A 9,491-nucleotide genomic window follows, 5' to 3' on the forward strand; every position below is an offset into this window, starting at 1 on the left:
TAATCTATACGTCTGATCTGCCACAGTGCCACACTGCCACTAAATGTCGAATCAGGCTAAAGTCGTGCTTCAAATGGCTCCACCCCCTTTTGGGCGATTTCAGTCAGATTGAAAATCGCCCAGAACTTCTGTCATAGACTCCCATGTAAAATCTATTTTTTTCAAATTTCAGAGCCTTCAATACAATCTCAATGGGTGTCTGTGGGCTTGCACTGCGCTTTCGTCATACGTTACGTAACCATGAACGTAACTGAGAAAAGAGTGGATTGTTTGAAAGAAGTTCCTTTTTGTCGGCGAACAAATGAAGATAAATTGGCAACGAAACAATTAGGACCTCCCAGACCAAATTTAATAATTCAACAGGTTTCTACTAAAGGCGGAAAGTCCTACACCCGAGGATTTTCCAAAAATTGGTACTGAACGAAAAAAGACATTGCCACTCACTCAACTGGATGACGAGGGATACAGGCTAGCTGTCCGCCGCCACAACGATGAGGTTAGTGTTGATAATCACAAGTTTACTGGATGTGGATATGGTGTAATAAAGGCAGTTTATTCAGAGGTAAATATATCTGGAATCGCGTTCACGGACCCGTTCGTCAAACTCTTAGGGAGCTATAAATTAAGCCCCATTACTTACCATATCAGATAAGAGAAATTGCTGCAGCTACATATATTTTACATCCTGGCCCTACATAGTTCACTATTTGCATCACTTACCAAAATATTACATGTGGTCATATATGCTTGGAAAGTGGAGATGCCATAGAACGTCAAAAAAAGTAAACATTGCCGAGACACATTGCCGTTTTGGAGAAGACATCGCGTTTGCTAGCCGAAGAGATTTGTTGTGGCAAATGAACTTGGGGCTGGGAATTGCCAGGAACCTCACGATAAGATATATGCATCAGCATTGCGAGTCTCATGATTCTATACGTATTGCGATTCGATACTGTGATTTTATTGCGCACCATATGTCTGTTGCAGAGGGATCAGAAAGCCATGAGAACGAGTTTTGATCAGTCATGGAAATAAAAGTGCTGAAAACAAATTGGCTCCCAATGTGAAAAGATTGAGAACAAGCTATGAAGGAACAATAATGGTGTTTTGGTGCAGGTACAGCCAACTAGCGCTAAAATATTGCGATATTGTCAATACAGTATATCGTAAAGTATCACTATGTAACTCGATTTCTTTCACCCCAATCCCTCAAATTAACGGTAAATAACTGAATTGTTTGCCCCACATTTAGCTAAGATGATTAGCTAGCCAGCTAAAATGTTTTAGTTAGTTAGCAGTCGCATCTACAATAGTTTACTGTCAATAACATGTCTCCAAAATGACGTGGTGTCTCCAATTGTGTTGACATTTTACAATTGCAATGCGCATCCATGAGTATCCACTTTCTGTAGCTCAGCTGGTAGAGCATGGTGCTTGTAACGCCAAGGTAGTGGGTTCGATCCCGGGACCACCCATACACAAAAATGTATGCACGCATGACTGTAAGTCGCTTTGGATAAAAGCGTCTGCTAAATGGCATATTATTATTATTATTATTATTATTATTATTATCTGAAGAGAGCCCCAAACATTGTGTGCAGACATTTTATGCAATAAATGAAGTAGGTTCAATCTAGTAGTTCTGATCTTCTGATTGGTCCTGATGAGTTGGGCGAGGTCCCCTGCAGGCTACTGTCACTGTTGCATTGGCTCTGAGCTCGGGTTCTCTGTCTTCAAATGTTCAGCCTAAGAGAGGGGGATTTTTGTGTGTGTGTGTGTGTGTGTGTGTGTTTAACAGTGATGATGATGTGTGTGTGTGTGTGTGTGTGTTTAACAGTGATGATGTGTGTGTGTGTGTGTTTGTGTGTGTCCTCAGAGCAAGAACTCGTGAGTTGGAAGAACTGAGAGGCCTATGGCGTGGGTGTTGTCCTTGGCCACCTGCTGACAAGGCTGACAAGATAGGACCCTTTTGTCCATTGTTATTGGATAGGAACAGAACTTATAACCAGCTCCTGACCTAAATAGATCTTAGCACAACATTTTACTCAACATATCATATTCCATATTCACTATAACAAATATATTTACTACGACATTAGCAAGAACCGCCACATCCTCAGCCGGCTAATCCAGTGTGTGAAGTTTTTGCGGAGTGTTTGAGTTAGCTTACGCGGCAAAGATGACACTGAGGGCTCCACCAACCCTGGTAAGCCAACACTTTTGAGATCAGTCAATAAATGCTTCTGATTGACTTATATGCCCCCCTGTCTTCATGTTGTTGCTGGACATATCTTTTTTTAAATGTGTGTAGGTCACCTAAATCATCAGAAAAATTGCCCCTCCTGAGAATTTTTTCAGGAGCCGCCACTGCTGAGCTGACTGATCTTGACACTTGTAAAGCGATAGCTGGTCGGTCTGGGCTAAATAAATACAAATTCTGAGCTGGAAGGAGACTTGGATGCCTAGTTGCCTGGTTGTAGATGATGGTCATTGGTGTTCACTATGATTAGTCCATCTTCAGCATTTGGAGAATGTCATTTTATAGCAGCTTTTTTCATTTATTTCTCCATCAGATTATACTAAGCTCATTCAAAAGTATTCTGCATCATTCAGAAATCATATGACGTTTTGTGTACAGAGATGAAAATGATAAATAAACGTTTTAAGTGTTTAAGTGTCTTTATTAGTTAATTGGTTGTGGTCAGTCTTGGTAGCTATATGAACCAGATCTAACTGTCAGCAGATGAGACAGGAACAGTTTAAATGAATTAATGAATGGTACAGAAAGATGCTTGAGGGGCCAAAGAAGGCTGCATAAATATAACACATAAAACATATAAATACAAACCACAAAATAAGACAAGGTGATACTTAGGGTAGTGGTAGCCTACAAGTTGTTTTCTTCTATGGATGTGAAAAATTACATAATGAAATTGGCATTAATGCTATGACAAAGACTAGCTGAATATAGGCCTGGAAATACAGCAGCAAGTTATTTCTGTGCATAACAGGTAGTTTCTCCCCTCATTTCACACCTTGCACCACAAGGCTCCAAACACTTACTGTATGTAATTGAGTTTTGGCCGTAGGGGAAACTGAACAGGGACGGCCTGTTCAATAGGGCGATATGGGCGACGCACTGCCAAACGGGAAAAGGAAGGGATTTTTTTTCTAATCAATTATATCACGGCAACAGTAGTTATCAGTGTTGTAATCTATACGTCTGATCTGCCACAGTGCCACACTGCCACTAAATGTCGAATCAGGCTAAAGTCGTGCTTCAAATGGCTCCACCCCCTTTTTGGGGCGATTTCAGTCAGATTGAAAATCGCCCAGAACTTCTGTCATAGACTCCCATGTAAAATCTATTTTTTTCAAATTTCAGAGCCTTCAATACAATCTCAATGGGTGTCTGTGGGCTTGCACTTACGGCTTTCGTCATACGTTACGTAACCATGAACGTAACTGAGAAAAGAGTGGATTGTTTGAAAGAAGTTCCTTTTTGTCGGCGAACAAATGAAGATAAATTGGCACGAAACAATTAGGACCTCCCAGACCAAATTTAATAATTCAACAGGTTTCTACTAAAGGCGGAAAGTCCTACACCCGAGGATTTTCCAAAATTGGTATCTGAACGAAAAAGACATTGCCACTCACTCAACTGGATGACGAGGGATACAGGCTAGCTGTCCGCCGCCACAACGATGAGGTTAGTGTTGATAATCACAAGTTTACTGGATGTGGATATGGTGTAATAAAGGCAGTTTATTCAGAGGTAAATATATCTGGAATCGCGTTCACGGACCCGTTCGTCAAACTCTTAGGGAGCTATAAATTAAGCCCCATTACTTACCATATCAGATAAGAGAAATTGCTGCAGCTACATATATTTTACATCCTGGCCCTACATAGTTCACTATTTGCATCACTTACCAAAATATTACATGTGGTCATATATGCTTGGAAAGTGGAGATGCCATAGAACGTCAAAAAAGTAAACATTGCTGGAGACACATTGCCGTTTTGGAGAAGACATCGCGTTTGCTAGCGAAGAGATTTGTTGTGGCAAATGAACTTGGGCTGGGAATTGCCAGGAACCTCACGCATAAGATATATGCATCAGCATTACGAGTCTCATGATTCTATACGTATTGCGATTCGATACTGTGATTTTATTGCGCACCATATGTCTGTTGCAGAGGGATCAGAAAGCCATGAGAACGAGTTTTGATCAGTCATGGAAATAAAAGTGCTGAAAACAAATTGGCTCCCAATGTGAAAAGATTGAGAACAAGCTATGAAGGAACAATAATGGTGTTTTGGTGCAGGTACAGCCAACTAGCGCTAAAATATTGCGATATTGTCAATACAGTATATCGTAAAGTATCACTATGTAACTTCGATTTCTTTCACCCCAATCCCTCAAATTAACGGTAAATAACTGAATTGTTTGCCCCACATTTAGCTAAGATGATTAGCTAGCCAGCTAAAATGTTTTAGTTAGTTAGCAGTCGCATCTACAATAGTTTACTGTCAATAACATGTCTCCAAAAATGACGTGGTGTCTCCAATTGTGTTGACATTTTACAATTGCAATGCGCATCCATGAGTATCCACTTTCTGTAGCTCAGCTGGTAGAGCATGGTGCTTGTAACGCCAAGGTAGTGGGTTCGATCCCCGGGACCACCCATACACAAAAATGTATGCACGCATGACTGTAAGTCGCTTTGGATAAAAGCGTCTGCTAAATGGCATATTATTATTATTATTATTATTATTATTATTATTATCTGAAGAGAGCCCCGAAACATTGTGTGCAGACATTTTATGCAATAAATGAAGTAGGTTCAATCTAGTAGTTCTGATCTTCTGATTGGTCCTGATGAGTTGGGCGAGGTCCCCTGCAGGCTACTGTCACTGTTGCATTGGCTCTGAGTCGGGTTCTCTGTCTTCAAATGTTCAGCCTAAGAGAGGGATTTTTGTGTGTGTGTGTGTGTGTGTGTGTTTAACAGTGATGATGTGTGTGTGTGTGTGTGTGTGTTTAACAGTGATGATGTGTGTGTGTGTGTTTGTGTGTGTGTGTGTCCTCAGAGCAAGAACTCGTGAGTTGGAAGAACTGAGAGGCCTATGGCGTGGGTGTTGTCCTTGGCCACCTGCTGACAAGGCTGACAAGATAGGACCCTTTTGTCCATTGTTATTGGATAGGAACAGAACTTATAACCAGCTCCTGACCTAAATAGATCTTAGCACAACATTTTACTCAACATATCATATTCCATATTCACTATAACAAATATATTTACTACGACATTAGCAAGAACCGCCACATCCTCAGCCGGCTAATCCAGTGTGTGAAGTTTTGCGGAGTGTTTGAGTTAGCTTTGCGAGGCAAAGATGAAACTGAGGGCTCCACCAACCCTGGTAAGCCAACACTTTTGAGATCAGTCAATAAATGCTTCTGGTATTGACTTATATGCTGCCCCTGTCTTCATGTTGTTGCTGGACATATCTTTTTTTAAATGTGTGTAGGTCACCTAAATCATCAGAAAAATTGCCCCTCCTGAGAATTTTTTCAGGAGCCGCCACTGAAACTGAATACTGAATCATGGACGGTAGTTCCTGTTACACTGCCGACACCTTGTAGGCCTAGCTAACCACTAGAGAGCAGAGAAGGCGACCACATATTTTCTACCAAACTGTGAGAAACTACTGTAGTTTGTAATAGTGGCCACAACCAAAACATCGGATACAATCAATTCAACTCCAGCCAATGTTAATTCCAGTTCCACTCTGTCAAAATATACCCTTTTTTTTATATCTCTGGTATCTAGGAAAATTACAGACAGCGAGATTATGTTACCTGAATTACTTTCAATGTATATTTTCAAACATTGTTATAGTGCCCGGGAAATCCCTGCCCAGGAAAGTATAAAAACACTGAGAGGTGAAGCAAGACATACAAAATAATTTGGATAAACCAAGGATGAACATTGTTATAACCATGACGCCAAACACCAAGCTTTGTGAGTAACCTATAGCATTTATCGCTTTCTCTTCTAACGAAATTATTGTTATAAAGTAGCCTATTTATTTTACTTTTAAAGTTAGAATAGGTTAGGATAACTGATTTTATTTTTTTCCTGCATGAGAATATTGCAAAAGCTTATGGAAAAAAATATAGGGGGCAAATGTCTTTGTATAGAAAGTGTTCGTTTTAAGTATTTGTTCTATCTTCTTCTTGAACCTTTCAGATTTGGAGTTGAACACCAGAACACACACGGTGTCAGTATGCACACCAATGGTAAGAAAATGACCATATTGCCAGATTACATTCTGTAATCTGTTTTCAAATATTTCTGAAAATAATGTGAATTTTCCCTTAGAAGTCTATGTTGAAAGCCTTTGCTGAATCAATCTACTTTGTTTTTTATAGGCTGCCCAACAGAACTCAACATGTTCTGGAGTCACAAACTCAGAGTTTGATCAGGTAAGCTACTTGCTATTGTCTATAAATTACATATTATTGTTGTTGCCCAAAGCAACAGTTCAGTCAGGTTTCCCATAATAAATAAAAAGGCATGTTTATTTATGTCATTTTTCCAATGTATCCCGATAGGACATGTGTCTGAGGAACATTGAGGAGGATCTACGTTGGTAAAGTGACATGCTGCAAGCTATTGATCCTAAACTACTTGGACTCACTGTGCTGAAAAACCTCAAAGAGATTAAAGAGGTAAAGTCTGGGAGTTACTTATAATGCCAATAAACTGGCATGGGGAGGACATTACCTAAAAATGAGCTTTTTGAGATATTTCTAACACAACCAGTTTTTTTATACAATAGTCACTGTATCTGCAGGCTTAGGCTACACAAATCTACTGTCATATATGTATTGCCTCTTCTCTCACCTTTTCATTTGCTTTCTTTAAAAACACAGAATTGCTTCTCCTCGTCTTTGTTGGGAGACTGGTCGTCTCAGCAGGTAAGATATTCTTAAAAGCAACCGTAACTAACGTAAAGAGGCCTTTCAGGGACTCAGTCTAAGATTACATTGGGATGTTGTGGGTGGTGGAATTAATGGTCCCTAAAATGTATCCTAACCAAAGATGGTAATTTCTATGTCAATTGTACCCAAATAAAGATAACGTTAACTTGACAAAGTGTGCACTATGTTACTTTGCAGGATACTCAAGGTTGTAGGCCTACTCAAGGTACTGCGTAGGTAGGTAGTTAGCTGTAGTTAGGTATTGTATTTATTATAGGTTAGTATTGTTGTTATTGTAGGTTTCCGTAGGTAATTGTAGGTTAGTATCAAAGCACGAGGCTAGCTAGCTAGCGGGTAGCTACTGGTATCGATTAGCAACGCTGGAGAGCTGTTTCCAAATGTTAATGTAGTCCTAGCCAACGTTTAATTTTTTGCTGCGTTATGCGTTATGAAAGGAACTAGACACGGACTTGAATTATCTGTTTAGTGTGCTAACACACTCTTGGCAGTTTGTCGTAACCAAGTATTGATGCTAAATTGTGTGTTAATGGATGCTAGCTTGCAGGTTAGCTACGGCGTCATAGCTAAGCATCGTGGGTTGTTGTGGGTAGTTACTGTGTCCTGGCAGTGCCGGCTGTAGCACGAAGCGAGCTACCTAGCCGTTTTTGAACTGAGTTAGAGTCAACACAATAGCCATTGTGTGCCGGGTGTAGCACGAAGCTAGCCAGCTAGCCGTTCTTCAAACAAAGTCAACACAGTGGCCATTGCTAGCTGGATTAGCTACTACCAGCTTAACTGTACGGTAGTAGCTAAATACAATATACTTGTCCTAGCTAGCCAATGTCTAATCATTGCTGTGTCATGAAAGGAACTTGACACAGACACGAATGATCTGTTTAGTGTGTTATCACACTATTGGTGGTTTGTTGTGACCAAGTGTTGGTGCTATACGGTGTGTTATTGTTATTGGATGCTAGCTTGCTAGTTAGCTATGGTGTCATAGTTGAATAAAGTGGGTTGAGTCTATTCCTTCCCTAAACATTGAACCGCTGTGGTTCACAACAATTCTGATTTCTAAAGGTGGAAGTTGGGAGAGTTTTTGTTCGGGTGGTTCAGTGAAACAATTTTAGTTTCTGAGGTAGAAGTTTTGGTGAGGGGAGGTCCTGGTCTCTCCGCTCCCAGATGCTCAGCTCATTTCATTCCGATCTCCTCTGCATTTTTGCAGCCATTTGCTACAGCCTGTCAACTATGCCTCTGCCTATCCCTGTTCTCTCCTCTCTGCACAGGCTACACAAACGCACCACACCGCGTGGCTGCTGCCTCTCTAACCTGGTGGTCCCTGCACGCACCACCCACGTGGAGTTCCAGGTCGCAGGCAGCCTCTGGAACTGCCGTTCTGCTGCCAACAAAGCTGACTTCATCCCAGCCTATGCCAACCTCCAGTCCCTCGACTTCCTGGCGCTGACGGAAACATGGATCACCACTGAAAACACTGCTACTCCTACTGCTCTCTCCTCGTCTGACCATGTGTTCTCACATACCCCGAGAGCATCTGGTCAGAGGGGTGGTGGTACAGGAATCCTCATCTCTCCCAAGTGGACATTCTCAATTTTTCCCCCTAACCCATCTGTCTATCTCCTCATTTGAATTCCATGCTGTCACAGTCACTAGCCCATTTAAGCTTAATATCCTTGTCATCTATCGCCCTCCAGGTTCCCTTGGAGAGTTCATCAATGAGCTTGACGCCTTGATAAGTTCCTTCCCTGAGGATGGCTCACCCCCTCACAGTTTTGGGGGATTTCAACCTCCCTATGTCCACATTTGACTCATTTCTCTCTGCCTCCTTCTTTCCACTCCTCTCCTCTTTTGACCTCACCCCTCTCACCGTCCCCCTACTCACAAGGCAGGCAATACGCTTGACCTCATCTTCACTAGATGCTGCTCCTCTACTAATCTCACTGCAACTCCCCTCCAAGTCTCTGACCACTACTTTGTTTCCTTTTCTCTCTCGCTCTCCTCACACTACTCACTCTGCCCCTACACAGATGGTAATGCGCCGCCTGCAACCCTCGCTCTCTCTCTCCCACTACTCTCTCCTCTTCCATCCTATCATCTCTTCCCTCTGCTCAATCCCTTCTCCCTCCAATCTCCTGATTCTGCCTCCTCAACCCTCCTCTCCTCCCTTTCTGCATCCTTTGACTCTCTGTGTCCCCCTATCCTCCCGGCCGGCTCGGCCCTCCCCTCCAGCTCCGTGGCTTGATGACTCATTGCGAGCTCACAGAACAGAGCTCCGGGCAGCGGAGCGGAAATGGAAGAAAACTAAACTCCCTGCCGACCTGGCTTCTTTTCACTCCCTCCTCTCTACATTTTCTTCATCTGTTTCTGCTGCTAAGGCCACCTTCTACCACTCTAAATTCCAAGCATCTGCCTCTAACCCTAGGAAGCTCTTTGCCACATTTTCCTCCCTCCTGAATCCTCCTCCCCCCCCCCCCCCTCTCTCTCTGTG

At 42.1% G+C, this 9,491-nt stretch overlaps 1 long non-coding RNA gene across 2 annotated transcripts; it reads left to right on the forward strand.

The window, feature by feature from the left end:
- The first annotated feature begins 5,522 nt into the window (after nt 1-5,522).
- Nucleotides 5,523-8,308, forward strand: LOC123481575. 2 transcript variants are annotated; one of them, XR_006657195.1, is made up of 6 exons: nt 5,523-6,023; nt 6,252-6,301; nt 6,434-6,487; nt 6,617-6,733; nt 6,938-6,982; nt 8,272-8,308. It is a non-coding gene; the product is annotated as an uncharacterized LOC123481575 (long non-coding RNA). The 2 variants fall into 2 exon arrangements; XR_006657194.1 differs by having other exon boundaries at nt 5,523-6,301.
- Nucleotides 8,309-9,491: the final 1,183 nt, after the last annotated feature.

Source organism: Coregonus clupeaformis, chromosome 21, assembly GCF_020615455.1.
Source record: "Coregonus clupeaformis isolate EN_2021a chromosome 21, ASM2061545v1, whole genome shotgun sequence".
Taxonomy (NCBI): Eukaryota; Metazoa; Chordata; class Actinopteri; order Salmoniformes; family Salmonidae; genus Coregonus; species Coregonus clupeaformis.